This window comes from Eulemur rufifrons, chromosome 28 (assembly GCF_041146395.1).
Source record: "Eulemur rufifrons isolate Redbay chromosome 28, OSU_ERuf_1, whole genome shotgun sequence".
Classification (NCBI taxonomy): domain Eukaryota; kingdom Metazoa; phylum Chordata; class Mammalia; order Primates; family Lemuridae; genus Eulemur; species Eulemur rufifrons.
Window position 1 is genome coordinate 69,711,831 of NC_091010.1, and position 18,461 is coordinate 69,730,291.

The 18,461-nt window shown below is 52.4% G+C and overlaps 1 pseudogene; it reads right to left on the reverse strand.

The window, feature by feature from the left end:
* Positions 1-17,693: 17,693 nt before the first annotated feature.
* Positions 17,694-17,870, reverse strand: LOC138376591 (ATP synthase membrane subunit K, mitochondrial pseudogene; annotated as a pseudogene).
* Between the last annotated feature and the right edge of the window lie 591 nt (positions 17,871-18,461).

Below are 18,461 nucleotides of genomic sequence, written 5' to 3' on the forward strand. Positions count from 1 at the left end.
CTGGGTATTGATTTTATAAGTGTATGTGTGTGTGTGTGTGTCTCTGTGTGTGTATATATGTATATTTTACAACTGACAATGTAATGAATTACATTAATATATCTTCCAATATTAAATTGTATTTCTTTCCATTCTAATGTTTTCCCTTTCTTTTTAATTCATAACGAAATATTTGCTAATAACAGTCACTTACTGCCCAGTTGTAGTTTTCATTCACGTGCTAATCACTTGCCATCTGTTTTCCCTCTCCTTTTTCTCTATTTTATTTATTCTTATAATGACAGTGGGTGTCTTGTGCTGGCATTTCTCTCAGTCTTCCACTTTGCAGTGGCAAGATTTTCCTGGATCAACTACTTGCAGGTGCAGGGGAAGGCCATTTCCTGGTCTTATAAGCAGGAATATGGCTTAGGGAACAGGGTTTTGCATCTGTGTTTTAGTTTTCATTCTTCCCTGGGAATGACTACAGGCATCTTGGAGTTTTTCCAATACAAATCGCTTATTCCCCATGCTAGACAGTTTCCTGCAACTTCCCAATGCAACCCAACTTCCTCTGCCTCTCAGAACCCTAACAGGCCCAGGAACCTCCTGTCCAGCACCCTGGGAACCCCACTCCTGCTGTCCCACAGGATTTGGTTCTGCAATCCAGGCTGTGCCCATTGTCTTAAAGGGAGTATATCTGTCTCCTTCTGAGATCGATTGCCCTGACATTCTCCCTCCAATGCATGGCACAAGCACTACTGCTTGATAATTCACTGCTTCAGATGGCTTTTGTATTTTTTGTTGGAGTTTAAGCTTCCTCTTAGTTTCACGGAGAATGAAGGCTCCTGTATATTTGCCATTCTTTTTGTTCTTTTAGAATGATTTCTACAAAGATAAGGGGAAAACACTAACATCAAACTCCACTCCCAAACAGAAATCTGAACTCTTCCACATAAAAGCCTAGGTTTTCTTGGCCCTGGGACCCAGAATCTCCCGGTTCTCACCCCAGGTCAAGGCACCACGGCTTTCCACATCCCTGTGCTGCTTCCTCCTCAGTGTCATGATTTCTGACATCACGGTACACAAGGCTCACTCCTACACTCCTCATTTTCTTATCAACTCCCTGGGTCAACTTCTTTATAAGTATGACATTGAATATCAGCTTTAAGCTACTGCTTTCCAAATTTGTATCTCCAACAGTGATGTCCACTCTCAAACCTGTATTTTATATTCACCTATTATATGTCAAAATTGGAAAAGAGTTAACTGGAACAGAATCTATGCCAAAGTAAACAATAATCAAGCTAAAAATGCCTCCTCTAATCATCCTTCCTAAATTATCACATTCCCTTACACTCTCTCTGACTTTTGTTAAGTATTTCTCCTGCTTCTTAAAGAACTACTTAACATACATTACTTACTTGTTTATTTTTCATCAGAATGGAAGCTCCATGAAAAAGAAACATTATTTTTATCATTGTTGTAAGAATAAAATTACTAGTGCTTAAAATCTCCTCAATTAAGATGTGTTGAAAGAATAAACTGATGTAAGAATAAATGTCTGAGGAAAAAAACAATCCATGAGAACAGAGGAAAAGAGGGCAATGGAAAATACTGACAAAAGCAAAGAAAAACATGTAAAAAGAGGAAGGTAGGCAGTAGATTTTGGATAAATATTAATATAAGAAAACATTCAGCAAAATAAAAGGCTAGGATGTGTGAGTGAGAGCTATCCTTGGAGGCCATGCGTGTGTTTGGTGCATGCAGACCACCTGCCCTGAGGTCTAGAACTGGGTAAAAAAATAGGTGAAAACAGGTCCACACTTCCAGCATCTGCTGGACTTTACTCCTCCTGGCAGCCCTGCCCGGTACTTGCTAACTGACCTGAGAGGCTCTAGTTCGGGGGTCCTTCTAGCATCCCTGGCTCTGCTCCTTGCTCCGACTGCGGCCCAAGCCGCCCTCCCGGACTGGCTCAGGCCGCGGCCCGCCTGAGAGCCGTCTCGTCTCTGCCCCCACCGAGTCGGAGGACAGCCGGGCCGACCCCCGAGCCCCTCGTTCAGCCGGCACCGACCTTCAGGGACACAGATGCAAACCCATACCCGGGGACAGCGACGGGAGTACCCCAGAACCGGAACCCAGGGCGGAAGAGGGCAGGCGTGGGCGGGACTGCGCGTGCGCAAAGGGATCCTGGAAGCCCCGCCCCTGGCCCTGGGCTGTGCACGCCTCCGGGGGGGGGGAACCACATTTCCCAGAAGGCCTTGCGGCCCGCGCCAGATCCCGCGGCGATAGGGTTACCAAGGAGACCAATTCCCGCGAGCTGTGGGCGGGTCTCCATCCGCGTGCGGAGACGGGGAATCCGGTTCTCATGAAAGCCCGGTTTGACCGCCGGGGACGTTGTGGGAACCGTGGGGAACTCGAGTGTGGGCCAATTAGTCGATGATAAGTCACCTTATTTAAAACAATCTGGTACAGGTAGTGCTGTTATAGAACATGGCACTTTTTTATAGATACATCCTAAAGCATGTAAAATATGTGTATTTCAGGTTTGTTAACAAATTAATAAGAAATTAAAGTGGGCAGTCTCTTCCATTAAAGGATGTTTATTCTCACTAAACCAATCCGTGAGTCTTCAGTGGGTTCTGTTGCACGGTTGGAGGAGAAAGCGCTCGTGTACCTGCTGCACTAAAGCGCTTGTGTACCCGAGGGTGGGTACACCCGTAATCCTCGTGCCAGTGAGCACTTCCCGCATCTGACAGTTACTTGCCCAGAAACTCCCAAGTTCCATCCATCCGTCAGTGAAATCTGTATCTTATATATCGATTTTTGTGAGATGGACCTGAACTTGGCCTTTCTGTCCTGGTATTTGCCACATACCAGACAAGGAGTTCGCACAGCCCCGCGGAGTCCGGAGGGGCTGGCCAGGGAGACTGTGCCCTGCACAGCAGCAGGCAGCAGCTGCCTGAGGAGGGTGAGCTGGGGGAGCAGGTGGCCCTTGTCTGCCCCTTCCCGCTGCAGAGGAGCTGGTGGGACGTGAAGCGTGGGCAGTGCTCCCCATGTGGGCCGAGGGCCCTCCACCGTCACCGAGGGTCTTCCTCTGCAGCCAGGAGGAAGCGCCGGGGGTAAATGTGCAGGTGCAGGAGCGGGAGAGGGGAGGCCAGCGCTGACACCCCCACCGTGGTGAGCTCTCGCTGTGTTAGCACCAGCCAGCGCCCACCGTTAAGAAGCACCTGGCTTCTCCCACCCCCCTCATCCTCTCCCGTGTGCTCCCTGCACGTGGCTCCCCTTCCCTCGCCTGGGTGAGCGGAGACTCCCCGTGCTTCGCGTGCAGCCTGCAGGACTGTGAGCCAAGTGTTTTTCTTCTCTTTATACATTACCCTGCCTCAGGTGTGCTTTTATAGCCACACAAATGGACTGAGACAGAGTTGGTACCGAGAAGTGGCCGTTGCTATGAAGACAGCTGAGAACGTGGAAGCAGGGAGCAGGCGGAGGCTGGGGGAGGCTGGGGGGCTCAGAAGGAGACAGGAAGGTGAGGGAAATTCGGAGCTTCCCGGAGATTGGTTCAGTTGTGACAAAATGCTGCTCGACATCTGGACAGGGAAGGCCGCCGAGGTCTCACATGCAGATGAGGCAGCCACGTGTCTGTGCCCCAGCGCTGTGTGGAACGCTGAACTTGAGAGTGATGACCTGGGGTCTCTGGTGGAAGAAATCTGTAAGCAGCAAAGCGTTTGTGGCTGCTCCTAATAGGCTCCTGTCAGATGTGGCAGGAAACCAGTGCCCTAAGGGCGGAACTTGTGGCTAAAGGGGAAGCAGAGCGGGAGGATTTGGAAAATCCACAGCCTGGCGGTGTGTTTGAGAAGGAAAGTGCATTTTCAAGAGAGGAATCCCAGAGTGTGGCTGAGGGCACAGGCACAGCCTGCTGGAGGGATCGGCCTGCATGAAGGGGACCTGGGCGCTAATGGCAGATGGTGGGAAGGGGCCAAAGTGTGTCAGAGACGTTGGTGGCTTTTGCTGCCCTGAATCCAGTTCACAACTTCTCTTTGGGAGAATGACCCTTTCCCAACCCCCAGCCCCTGGTCCTTCCTTGTAGCCCCAGGGCCCCAGGGTGGCATGTAACAGTAGGCCGAGGAGACTAAACTCTGACACTGTTTGAACTATGGGGGAAGGGGACACCAATCTGTAAGTACAGAGGACTGGAGCGCTGCAGCCATTCTGTCACCATGAGGAGAAGAGCCTGCCCAAGAATGGACATAACACCAGGGCCAGACTGCGGTGAGGCCAGTGAGGTGCCTGGGATGAAAAATTTAAGGAGGTATCACTCTCAGGGTTGCACAAGTGCAGGTGGACCCTGGGCTGGGATGGGGAATAAAACAGTTCCTGATGACGTTGTCTGAGCTCCTGAGTCCAGCTGTGCCTGAAGCCTGTTGACTCCTGAGTTATTGGGTGTGTGAGGCGGCACATTTTCTTTTGCTTAAGCCAGTTGGCGTTGGGTTTTCTGTTTCTTGTAAACAACAGAGCCCTTATAATACATCTGTCCTTCTGGTACTCTCCACCAGGTAGGGAGGAGGCGCTTGGCCAATCTCTTTGCCTGAGAATCTTAACCTGGTGTCCCAGTGTTGGAGCACCTGCCTCCAAAATCTCTGCATTGTTCTCCTGAGGGGCCTCCTGTGTCTCACTGCAAGTGGAACTCCTGCTGCTCACCTTTGCAGTCCCCAAAGTCCCCAAGGTGGGACCGTCCTGCAAACTGGGCTGATCTGGGAGCACCCCCCGCCCCCCTGCCCCAGGAGCAGTCAGCAGAAAGCCAGGAGACCACCGAGAAGAGGCGTCAGGTTGAGGAGGGCTGTTTTAATTTCAGAGGAACCCGCAGCACAGAGCGATGACAGGGGGTTGTTAGAAACATGTTCGTGATGATCTCAGGCCTAGAAGGGCAGCATGTTCGTGGTTCTAAAATGAAATTAAGTTTTCAGAAGGCCGAGGCAGCTCATGGTGCACACCCTCATAAATATGCATGGGGTTTCCAGGTGAGAACCGAGGGGCGGGCCAGGCATTCTCCGCCTGCCTGAGCCACCGGGGATGACCTACAGAAGAGGCCGGCTGGGTGGAGGGAGAGGGAGGCTTAGTCCCGGCTCCTCTCCGTGCAGCACCTGGGCTGGAGGTCTCCACCCTGGGTAAAGCGGTGCTGGGTGCTCCACGAAGCGTTGTTGGTTAGGATACCGCACTTGCAACCTCAGAGATCTCTGGGGTGGATTAAAAAGTGGGGTAGGGAATGCCAACGTGCTATGGAAACACAAAGGGGGCACCAGCCTTTATGCTGTAAAATTCCACTGTGCCGCCTTTTGCGCACCTGGTCCCGCCTGCACTGCCTTAAACTGGCAGGATTTACCTCTGTCTCCGTGGCTCAAACCTCCCTGGGAAGAAGGACTCCTCTGCCTCCACTCCTTTCCACCCTGTCTACGTGGAAATCACAATAAACGGGGTTTGTGCAATCTATTTATGCAAAACACTGAGTTTATTGCTCACCAAGATTGAAATCTACAGCAAACCTTGCTTTGCTGGTCTACTGAGTAGCACACTGGGAGGATGTGTAGTTAATGATACAGTATAAACTAGATAGCTCGGTTCTTATAATAATTTTGTTATGGTCAATCTAAGCCTAATATCCTTTTTTCATAGTATTTTCTGCTATCCTAAATCTTTCCTCTGAAGAGCAATAATGGGAAGGCCATCCGCAGAGCTTCTGGGGAACGACTGTGCTCAAAGCAACCCTGATTAGCGGATGATGGCCCTGCTGCCCGTTCGGAACGAGCTGGCGCTGGAACGGCCCCTGCCCCTGGCTCAGTGATTTGCACTCCGTGTGCAAGGCCACCGGCTCGGACCATCAGCCCTCCCGACACACGCGCCTCCCCAACTCTGGCACCCGCAGGCTGAAGGACGAGGCCTGCGGAGTGTGGACGAGCCCCACACATGCTGCCAGGCGCCCAGGGGGGCTGTCGGGATGACCTGCCACTGGGCCAGGGCAGGGGGCAGGGGGCAGCGGCTTCGCCACACCGCCCTCTCCTTTCTCTTTGCTGCCCAGGGTGGGCTACACAGGGGCAAGACGCCCACTCGCAGAGGCCTTTGCTGGGGTGGGGCCCGAGCAAACATCCTGCACTGCTCTCTGGTTTGTTCTGTGTGATTTCTGGAGGAGGTTCTTCCTGCAGGCACGGCTGGACACAGGCAGGCACAGGCCCGTTCTTCTAGCACTTTCTGCAGCTCTGCCAGCGATTCGAGGGGGAGCCCTTTATGCTACGTCCAGGCTAATGGGAGCTCCCTCTGCTTGAGGATGCCCACCCCAGCAGCATGGCCAGCTGAGGGTCTCCCCGGCTGCGCTCCTGGTGCTGTGTACAGGGCGCCGCTTGCAGGGCCGGACGTCCTGCCCAGAGCGTTTGTCTAAAGCCTCACGAGTTAGAGCAGCATCATTCCCCAAGCTCGGGGGTCACCGGATTCACAAGGCGTGTGAGTCCTGCCCAAGGTGACAAAGGAGGTTTGAGCTTCTGCCAGTTGTCCCTCCCTCCGAGGCTGTGAGTAGAAACAGGAGGGTCTCAGATGAGCTTGGAAGCTCCAGAAGTTACAAAGCACAGAGGGTGACACTAGTCCATTGTGTTCGTTTCCTGGGGCTAACAGGAAAGGCAAGAAGGCTGTCTGTTTCCCTCACAGTTCTGGAGGCTGGAAACCCGAGTTCAAGGTGTCGTCTAAGAGTCCTCAGAGCACGTCCCACCTTTTCCCTCTGCAGCCGAAGTTCTCAAGGTGCGACAGAGACGTGATTATCGAAGAGATGAAATGTGGGAGCTGCCGATGTCATGCACAAGTGTTTACTGCCCTGTTGTCTTCAGTTCAGCGAACTGCATCACGGTGGATCTTCGCAATCTGCCGGGACTATGGGATCCACCCTCGTGTCGTGGGCACGCACCATCCACATCGTCAGCAATAGTCAATAAAAACGAACCTTTTAGATTTTGTAGGAATGCGACCTTTGTACTCTGTTTTACTCCCTTTAGTTTTAGGGAGAAGTGTGATGTTGGTTTGTTTGTTATAAATGTCAAAAGCAGATGCATTTGTTCTTCCTGATCAATCTTGGATATTCAAATATTTCCTGGCCGGGTGGTGTCCTGCGGCGTTTTATGGACACTTGAGTCTGGAGTCGGTCTCACCTCACTAATCCTGGGATCCAGGACTCAGAGACTCATCTTTTTATTTTTTTATTTTCTACTTTATTGTGGTAAAATATACACAAAATTTACCGTCTTAACCTGTTTTCAGTGTGCAGTTCAGTGGCATCAGGCACATTCATGATGCTGTGCAGCCGTCACCGTCATCCATCTCTAGGACTTGGCACCCTCTCAAACACACTCCCTCCCGGGTAAACACCGACTTCCTGTTCCCTAAGCCGTCTTAGGGCTCAAGTCATGAGCCCGCCGAAGGCCGTTTGTGCAGCTGACGGCGTGTGAACAATGCTTTTATTGGCACCGAACATAGCATTTGATGACTTCGCCAGGGCTCGAGGCCACAGGTGCCGGCCGCCCTGCCAGCTCCCTGGCTGTGTTGGGGGGGGGGGTGCTGCATTCAGTGGCGGTGCTGAGCCAGCCCACCTGGTCACATTCCCCGTCCTCTCTGCCTCCCACCGACTAACTCAGCTTCTCTGTGCCTCTGTCTCATACTCTGGGAAGTGGAGACTGATGAGTCCTCCTCCCAGATAGTGTGGGATGAGTTTTCTCCCATATAGATTTGCATACAGTAAGAGCTCAGTACCTGACTTAGGAAATGTATGCATAAGGTGGAGTGTGCAAAGGAGGAGTGCTCTGCAGAAGGTGCAGGATTTCCTGAGTCCGAGCGCTCAGGCGGTGGCTGTCCCCGTGCGAGGCTTCCCTCCGGCACGGGAGTGTGAGTGTCCACTCCACCCTCGGGCCTTCAAGCGTTTTTTGCCTTTTCCTGGGTCCACAGATGACCCACCCCTGCCTGTGGGGGATGGAGATAAAGCTGCCCCTTTCCCACCGACGTCTGGTGCGTCCCCTGCAGACCCCGGTGATGAAGGGCGTTGGCCCTTCACGGCAGGCGGGCGGGTGGGTGGGTGGATGCGCAGAGCCCGCCAGCTTCCCTGGGCTGAAAGCAAATGGATCTTTAACTTCAGGTTTAAAAAAAACTTGTAAGCAAGTGATTTGACCTTTGGTTCTAGCATTTGCTGCCATGTCCTTTTATTATCTGCCAAGGTGGCAGCTCTCTGGGCTGGCCCTGCCTGACAGGTGGGGGCTGGACAGGCTGGTTTCCACGGAGGCCAGTGACATGCAGGAGCAGCAGTTCTGGCTCCTTACATGGCTGCTGGGGAGGCAGGACGTGGCTCACCGTGACGTGGGACCGAGCCGTCGGCTAGGGAGAGTGGACGGGGCTCCAGTGGAGTGAGGGAAGGGACCCTGATGCAGTTAACGACCCTCCCAAGGAGAGTCGCTGCATGGACATCGGTCCCCCAGTTGTAAATGGGGCGTCTCTGACCCTCTCATGAGAAAGGCTCCTGTTTTTTATTATCCATCCCACAGAATCCACGTTCTAAGCAAAGAGGCATTCGTGTGCTCATGTACACACACACACAGGGTTTGTAGAAACAAGATGATGTTGCACACGGCGTCTTCTGTTTTCACTATGTGAGTGGATGTCGGCTTATACCGTTGTTATTAATGACCACATTAGGGTTCCATTGAATAATCAATGTATCATCATTTACATAACCAACTCCATATCGCAGGTGTTTGGGTTGTTTCACCGTGATTTGAATATTTATCTTTTGCACGGCTGTCTAGTGATCTGCCTGGGACAGGTTCCCAGGAAAGGGACGGCTGGGCCCACGGGACTGTGGCGTTAGCTTTGGATTTGTGTCGCACCACTGGCCTGTGTCCTGCTGTCTCCATCCACCCTCCCGGTGGTGGCGCAGCTGCAAACCTTTGCCGCTCCGGTATGTGGGAAGTGAAGTCCATGCTCCTTTTACACTGCAGTCTTTGAAACATCTGTCACTGTCCTCTCGGACTCCAAAGCTGCTCCCCTGTGCTGCTCACTTCCCCAGAGCATGGGTGCGGGGCGGGGGGACCGGCCCGTCGTGCGCTTCCTGTTTGACACGTTTGGAGGCGGGGTCCCCCCTCGCTGGCCGCTCGGGCACCTGGACGGGAGGCACCGGGAGGGCGGCAAGGATGGGGTCTGTAATGTCGACACCCAGGTGTTGGGAATCACTGGGGAAATAAAAATCGGATGCGTCACGATCCCTCCTCCATCAGGGCCACTTCGGCGACACGGGGCAGAGAGGGTGACAAATGGCCGGCAGTGGGGGGTGGGGATAGTGGTGGAAAAGATTTATGATCGCTCGCTCCTGCGTAAGAAGGACCGGGAGGCGGTGATGAGAGAAGTTGAAGGGCATTTAATTTAAAAAGCACTTTTCTGGCCGGCGTGGAGTTCGCTGTGAGGAGGAAGCACTATGTGCCGAGACGTCCAGGGCCGCAGACAAACGCTCCCTCTCAAGCATGACGGCAAATTCGCTTCCTCCAGATCCTCTCAGCGTCTTCGGATGCTCGAATCACGTCCATGGAGACAGCCCTGATCCTCGGAGAGGACGTGCCCACACAGCGTGGACACACACAGGGGAGCCGAGTGAGGCCAACTCTGCAGCGAGTGCGGGCTGGGCCCCCCATGTTGGCCCTCGCAGCCCCCAGGCCCTGCTGGGCCCCCACCTGCCCTGCGCCTGGCACCCCCTTTCCTCCCGGCAGCTGCATCCTGCTGGCCCACGACAGCAGGGCAGTCCCTGCAGGAGACTCCCCCGTAAGAGCTCTGCGAGCCCAGCTTCCTGCTGCCGGGGCGGAGTGGGGTCCCGTCTCACGGGTGGGGACGAGGCTGAGCAGGCTCCCTTCGGACTACGCTGGAGCCTCTGACCTTGCTCCCCACGGCGCCCGGTGCCACACAGAGGCAGCCGACTCTGGCCCGCAGTTCTAGGGGAGGCCTTCCGACCCCACCCAGGAAACCTGCTCGAAGCTCTGGGGAAGAGACACATGAGACCCGAAGGGGACATGATGTGGTGCCCCAGCTGGGACCGGTGCATGAGGCCCCCAGGCAGCCTGGACTCAAGGGAGGACTCACTGTCGAGGGCCTGGCTGGAGGGGGGGTGCCAGACCCAGGGTGGGACCAAGGTCAAGGGTCTGGCCTTTTCATCTGGTAGGAGCCCTGCCCCTGGCGGGGCCTGGCTGGCCACAGCACAGAGACCCCAGCCCCATGGAGATGCCCCGGCAGGGCCAGCCCGTCCCAGCACAGGCCTCCTGGGAAGAGCTGACGGGGCCGTGGAGCAGTGTGAGGTCTCGGGGCTGGTGCATTGGGATCATCTGAGGAAGGTTTGGGTTGAATGAGGACGTGTCCCCTGCCCTAAGGATTTCTGGGGAGTGGGGGGCTCCTGGCTGCCACTTGGAGGGGGAGCACGGAGGCCACGGGACGGGGCTGCTTCCTGTCCATGCCGGTTCTGAGGACGGACGTTCACAGATGGGGTCCCCGGCTGGGACTTCTGCCTAAACACAGAGCCTAGTGTCAGGTCCCTCCGAGAGCATCGTGTCTCTTTGTTCTGACTTTGTCAGAAGTCCCCTTGCATTTTAATGACAGAGTATTCCTTCAGGAATATGGCTTTGTTGGTTAATTGAGTGTCACTGGTATTTTTCTGAAAAATATATTATTTTCCAAAATGTGGTGTTATATTTAGTTTTTCAATAAATTGCCTGAAATCTTTTTCAAAATTGTAGTTTATTGTTGATAAATTGAAAATCTTGATATCTTTAATTATCTCGTTTCTGTAGACCTTACTATCGGAATTAACCTAGTAAGTCCAGAGACAATTCTTCTAAATGGAGGGTTATTTTAACTTTTTTGCCTCGGGGAGATACGTACACATTTCAGCAGAGCAGGGCTCAGGAGAGAGGGGCGGGCGGCTGCCGGGTCGTCAGCTTGACCCTGTGCTGAAGGGCGGAGCTCAGACAGCCCAGTTCCGCCTCCCAGGCCGCGAGGCCCGCCCGGCCCCCAGAAGCTGGGAGCAGAGATGGGGTCCACCCCGCCCAGCCGGACTTACTTTGCTGCAGCTTTTACTAATACTACTTTATTAAAATAAAACTTTGTGAGGCAAATGCTAGACTGGAGGGACACTGGGTGAGCAGCTGCCGACTGGCTGGCCCTGGGCAGAGTGGGCTGCAGGTGGGCCCTGCGCTCCCCCCGAGCAGACTCGGCACACGGCACACCTGGCGGTCACCTACCTCGGCAGCTGCAGCTGGCCCAAGACCTACCGAGACCCTGCGAGGGGAGGGTTCTGGAAGGATTCAGGGCCTGGCATGACCAGGGGTGTCAGGCTGCTGTGTGTGCAGGTGGGGAGGGAGGCCGCGTGCCTCCCGCCCTGTCCTGGTACTAAATGCAAACGGCGCAGCAACGCCCTGTTCAGTGGCAGTGCAAACGTGCCCGGTCACTTCCTTAGACTCTCCAGAAATGGAGGGGCTGGTCAAAGGTCACGCCCACTGTGCAGAAGTGTGTCCTCCATCTGTGGCAGTGCCAGCATAGCCCTTTCCAGAAGGCGGGTTCCTGGTCAGACTTCACTTCTCAAATGAACCAACCGTGTGGCAGTTTCCGAGGGCGACCGTGACAAGTTGCCACGGACTGAGTGGCTGAGCAGAGCAGAAACTCACGGTCTCAGGTTCTGGAGGCTGGAATCCAAGATCAGGTTGTGGGCAGGACTGGTTCCTTCTGGGCACCGCAGGAGCACCGGTTCCACGGCCCTCCCAGCTCTGGCAGTCACCCCGTCCTTGGCTTGTGGACACATCTCTCCCTCTCCGCCTCCGTCCTCGTGTGGCCTTCTCCCCCTCGTCTGTGGGTTAAGTCCCCCCTCCTTTCTCGTATAGGGACACCAGTCATTGGATTTTGGATTTAGGGCCCACACTAGACCCAGGGTGATCTCACACTGAGATCCTTAACATGGTTGCATCTGCAAAGACCCGGTTTCCAAACCAAGTCACACTCACAGGTGTGGGGGTTGAGACGGGTCCCCCAGTGAACCCCCTGCCCTCGACTTCCACATCTTCCCTCGAACTGCTGTGTTTCCAAACCGAGGGGCCAGATCGTGGCCTGGCTGGAAGGTGGCCCCAGGCAGGGCTTGTTCTGGGGAGGGAGCCTCAGGGTTGGGCGGGCTGGGGTTGGGCCACGGCCAGCTCTGGCCCCAGGTGGAGGAAGCCCCTGGCCACCCTGCCCCCAGTCCCTGCTACCCTTCCCGCCGAGCCCTGTGCACGCGGCTGGGGCCCTGCTGTTTTCGGGCATCCTCCCTAATGAGCTTCATCCTCGGGGATATTTTTCTACGGCAGAAATGGAGACAAACAGAAACAACTCTACGGAGACATTTTTCCTCTTTCTGGAAGTGACATTAGAAAACATAAGAAAGTCAAACTACACCCTGAGTTGGAGGAGGGTGGTGACATTCCTGTCTGCGTGTCCAGGGTTGGAAGTGATGGATTAGCTCTGCAGAGAGGCCGAGGAGGCTCAGTGGCCCGACGGCTCCCGGGAGGGCTGAGTCCTCTCTGCACGCAGTGCTTCCGCCGGCTGACAATGCCACTCCCCCCCGCTAGGAGGCCCCCTGGCTTTGTCAACACGTGGCGGTCCCGGTCCTTGGGAATCAGCCCGAACACACGTGAGTGCACAGCCATCTCCGGGGACCTTTCTGCTGCGTCCCCGCGTCACACAATGGGAAGCAGGAGGTGCAAGAACTCCCCTTCAGAGCTGGCCCTTGTCAAACACACAAAACGGAGCTGATGAGACGGAGCAGCTGTGTGCTGGGCGCTTCCTCCCGCTCCAAAGCCTCTCCCGGTTGCCGGGGGCCGCGGCGATGGGTCCAGCGTTGTGCTTGGGCTGCTCTGGGGTCAAATGCTCATCGCAGGCCTCCTGCGAGAACGGGCTGAGCCAAGGTGTTTTCAGGAAAATGTGGCTTTTCTGCTTAAAGGTCCTTGTTTCCTGTAGGATTTTCTGTTCTTCCTAAACTCCAGACCCCTCCTGGCTACAAGGACAGAGTTGTGCTGGAATGGGAAGTCGGACAAACCCGGAGGCCACGCACCCTCTCAAGGTCGAAGGTATCTGCCTACTCCCACCCCTCGGCGTCCCCCGCCCGGCTTGCTGTGGGTGCACAGGGGACGAAACAGAGGTGGAAGCTTCTGCCGGCTGCTTCCTCAGCACAGAGCAGGGGGACCCAGGAGTGAAGCCCGGATTGCACTGGTCCGGGCCAGGGATGTAGCACCAGGTGTGTACACATGTGTGTGCAGGCGTGTGTTTGCTTCCCTGAAGAGAGCGAGACACAGATAGGAGAATTAGCAAGAACATTAGCCCTGCCGAAGGACGTGCCCTCCCTACCCAGCTAGCTCCTTCCTGACTCAGTGGGCTCACCTGTAAATGCAAATTGTTTCCCTACCTGCCTCCCACAGCTGTTGTCAACATGAAGTGAGAAGGTGAAGGATAAAACGATGAAGGTGGAAATGCTGGGGAAGTGGAAACTGCACAACTGCAAGGCTACTCTGACGTCGTGGATGCTCACCACCCCCCGGCCAGATCGTCTGGGGACACCTCCGAGTGTCGTTGTGACCTCAGTGTGTACCTTGAATATCTCGAAGCAAAGTCAAGTTCGATTTAAGGTGAGGAAACACATGAGGCCGGGAGGCGGTGGGGCTGGGCTGCGGAGCGCCCCCTGCCACGGCGTGGCCTCGCTGTTGCCACCCGCCACCCTGATCTCCCCGTTTCTCCAGCTTTCAAGGCTGAGCTCTGCAGAGCGGGTGTGGGAAGCACATGTTAGATCATTGTATCTGAAATCGTTACATAAAATGTTATTATGACTATTTTCCGTTTAAAATAAAATAAATGAACATTTAGCAACAGAGATGGAGATGGACACCCTCCCTTGGTCGCTATGTCAGAGAGTCACGCTTCACCTGCAGTCCCCAGGGAGCCCCCCTGCAGAGAGCACAGAGCGGGACCCCCGCTGTGGGCTGCTCCCCGTGCCAGTGGTGGGCTTACAGATCACTGCATCCGGGCTACAGGAACCAGCCCCCTCACCAGGTGGGCTCTAGAGAGTCCTGAGAAGACTGTGGGTGGAAGATGTTACTCGTGATGCCAACAGGACCTAGCAATGAGAAACGGTGACACTTCCATGCCCGGGACAAGCTCTTCACCAGCTATATAGTCAGGAAAACAGCCAGTAAGATCAGAGAGGCTCCAGCTGGGTTTGACAAGAAGAAACTGGGCCAACAGATTCGACACTATGAGGAAGGCTGCAGAGATACTGATTCGCAGTCCCTGTTCCTTCTGAAAATTAATCGCATTGAGGGTGGTTTGCACAGAGCAGCATGCACCCACCTTAATGACCTGCAGACATGTTTTGACGAAAAGTTCCTGCGTCATCACCTCCGCGATCAAGATGTATTAGGATTTCTTCACCCCAGAAGCTTCTCTTCCGCTTCCTCCCCCCACTTTTAGCCCTGGGCAAATACTGATTCGCTTCTGTTACTGTAGATGAATTTCACACAAATGGAACCACACGGTTTATCTTCATTAGCGTCTGGCTTCTTTTTCACGACATAAGGATTTTGAGATTCGTTTATGTTGTGTGTGTAAGATGATAAATTCTTTCCTATTGCTAGGAACTGTTCCAGTGTTTGGCTGTACCACAGTTATTCAACTACCCATCTGTTGATGGGAATTTGGGTTGTACCCAGTTCTAACTTTATGAATAAAGTGGTATAAATAATCATGCCCACATTTTGTGTGTGTGTGAACATAAGTTTTCATTTCTCTTGGATAATACTTGGGAGTGGAAGTACTTGGCGAGTGTATGTGTAACTTTACAGGAAACTTCCAGCACAGCCAGCTTATGCTTGTAATCCCAGTGCTTTAAGAGGCCAATGAAGGACTGCTTGAGGCCAGGACTTTAAGATCAACCTGGGCAACATAGCAAGATCCCATCTCTAATGAAAAAAATTTTTAAAAATTAGCGGGGCTTGGTGGTGCATGTCTATAGGCCCAGCTACTTGGGAAGCTAAGGCTGGAGGATCCCTTGAGCCCAGGAATTGGTGGCTGCAGTGAGCTACGATGGTGCCACTGGACTCCAGCCTGGGCAAGAGAGAGACCTTGTCTGAAAACAAACAAACAAACAAACAAACACATACATACACACAAACAAACCGCCAAACTCTTTCCCAAAGTGGTTGTACCATTTCATGCCCCACCGACAATATATAAGAGCTGGTTTCTCTACACCCTTGTCAAAGCTTGGAGTTGTCAGTCTTTGCAATTTTAGCAGCACTAATATGTAGTAGTGTCTCACTGTGGCTTTGATTTGCATTTCCTAACAACGAATGACACTAAATTTGTTTTCGTGTGCTTATTGGTCATTCATTTATCTTATTTTGCAAAGAGTTTGTTCAGATATTTTGTTTGTTTTAAAAAGAAACCTTTTGCTTTTTGGAGTGTAAGAGTTCCTGATATATTCTGGATTTAAGTCCTTTTGTCAAAAATATGCATTGTGAATCTTTTCTTCCAATCTGTGGCTTATCCTTCATTTTTTAAATGGTGTCCTTATAAAACTAATTTTAAATCAATTCTGATGAAGTTCAATATTTATTTATTTTTGGCTCATACCTTTTGGGTCCTACTTAAGAAAACTATGTCTTTCCCAAGGTCTCAAAGATTTTTTTTCTAGAAGTTTAATAATTCTGGCTTCCACATTTAGAACTGTATTTTCCCCCTTTTATTTTTTGAGGCTTGTGGTTTATTAAAACATGAAAATCTCCAAAGGAGAATCACAGAAATTGCGGGATATTTTATTTGTTAACACTAAATAATGTTTTAACAAAGAAAAGTAATAAGATTTTTCCATTCTCAAGATAATTACAGAATGTATAAAAAATATGTTAAATAACAGTTTGCTTCAGGCAGTGAAGGCTGGGAAAGAGACACAAATTTAAAATTGTTCAATGATCACTTTCTACCCCTACTGCAGTCCTGTCTCTGTGACAATGTGCGTAAGCCCAGGTGTCCTGGAAACTCCGCCAGCAGCTGTAACAGGCCACCGTCGTAACTGCATCTTCCCTCCACCGTTTTCCTTTTAGGCAAAGGCTTTTGCCTGCTTTCCAGGTCATGTTATGATGTAGGTTTGGAAGTTTTTTGTTTTGTTAATGTAAACTCTTCATTTTGAGGCAATTGTAGAGTCACATGCAGTTAACGAAGAGAGACACACACCCTTTCCCCGGTGGTAGCTGTGCAGAACCGTGGTACCACGCCACAGCCAGGGCACTGACATCCACGCGGCCCAGATCCAGAGCACGTCCGTCTGTCCACGGACCCGCCCCCGCCCTCGGCCTCCTTAACCGCTGGCACCCCCTGTCTGCTCTCCGGCTGTGGAGCTGTGTCATTTGAACAACGTTACACAAATAGAACCACACAGGACGTGATCTTCTGGGACTGGCTTTTTCTTCACTGAATACAATTCTCTGGAAGTTTGAGCAGCTTGTTGCTTGTATCAGTAGCTCGTTCCTTTCCTGCTGAGCGGTGGCATTCCGCGGTGTGCAGTGTGGACGCTCCCCAGCCCGTTTGACCCCTCACCCTTTGAAGGGCATCTTGGTGGTTTCCAGTTCTTGTCTATTATGATACAGCTGCACACATTCACGTAATTTACCTTTGTTAAGAAAATGTTAACAGCTTCCTTGAGGTGTGTTGACATACAATAAATGGCACATGCTTGAAGTATACATTTGCCATCATCACACACGTACACACCTGTGACATCCCCGCAGTCATGATGACATACAGATGTCCTGTATGTCAGGACCTGTATGTCATACAGACCCCCCAAAGCTTCTCCCGCTCTTTGTAATCCCCCTGTCCCGTCTTCCCCACTGCCCCGCCCCTATCTCCAGGCAACCTCCCGTCTGCTTTCTGTTGCTATGGCTTGTATTTTCTAGAATTTTGTATGAATGGAAACATAAAGTAAGCTCTTTGTGTGTGGCTTCTTGCACTAGGCACGATTATTCTGAGATTCGCCCTGGTTGCTCTGCGTCTCGGTGGCTCATTTCTTTCTGTCGCTGAGCAGCACCCGTTGCGTGGACGAGCCAATGCTCACTCACTCACCCGTGGGTGGACGTTTGGTTGTTTTCGGCTCTGGGCTGTTATAAATAAAGCTTCTAGGAACACTCGTGTAGAGCTTTCGTTTCTCTTTGGTAAGTGTCTAGGAAGAGACTGGCTGGCCCATATTAGGTTGAACTTAACGTGTTCAGTCGTTCCTCTGGCTTCTGTAAGTGTGTGCATGTAGTACCGCCAGTCATTCTTTGAATGTCCGTGTCTGTCAGTTACATCCTGTGTGTCCATTCGGGGCCAGTGATGACTGATTTTTCTTCCCTTATCGGCTATATTTTCTATTTCTTTGCATCCTCATAACTTTTGTTTGGTTGCCAGACATTGTGAGTTTTATCTTGTAGGATGGGATTTTTATCCTATAAATGCTTTTATCTTGTAGGTATAGGATTTTTATCCTATAAATGCTTTTCTCCCAGGTTCATAATTTATTGTAGAAATTGGGTATCACATGCCAAGGTGACATCAGCTTCTCCAGGTGTGGGACCTTAACAGATGGGGTACAGTTTAGGATCCATTTATGTCACTTTCACAGCTGGAGTGTTTTTAGACCTTAACTTGAAGTATAAGATCAGCAGAGCAGAGCCTCTGCGTGTGGCCAGTACGCGGTTCATTCTGCCTGTGGGCTTGTGAGAGCTGAAATGCTTTTTAATACCAGCGAACTGGAATTGGGCATCAGTTTCTGGACCTGCCATGGTTTCAATTTCACCAAAGCCATGAATCCCACAGCCGTGTCTGTCAACATTCACAGCCGCCTCCCCGCCCCACGGGAAGGAGCTGCCCCGCCATGTGTTCAACTGGTCACACCATCCTGTAAACAATTCTGAGTTTTGTTCTTGGACATGGTTAATTTGCTTGTAACCACTTTGGTCCTCTGGGTCTTACCATATTAAGTGTTATTACCTGGGGCTCTATCCACAGCGAGTCTAGGGTTAATTTTTCTCCACTACTGAGTCAAGATGCCTCTTAGAAGTCTGGCCAGTGCTATCTGAATTAGAAAGTTTTCAACTCTGGCTGCTGGAAACAGGTGCTTGTTCCGGTCCTGTGTGCACTGGGCACGGTTCCCTCCAGTCCTTGCAGGTGACCCTTCCCAGTTCCAGGTGGGTCCTCACACGTGCCCTGGTCAGCAGCCAGCTGAGGCGTGGAGGAGACCCTCTGTGGTCTCCAGAGTCCCCCTGTGAAGCGCTTCCCTCTGCGATTCTCTGCCCTTTGGATCCCAGCTGCCACGGTTTTCCCAGGCCCTCAGCTTTTCTCCCCAGTGCAGGGAAACCACCTGGCTCTGAGAC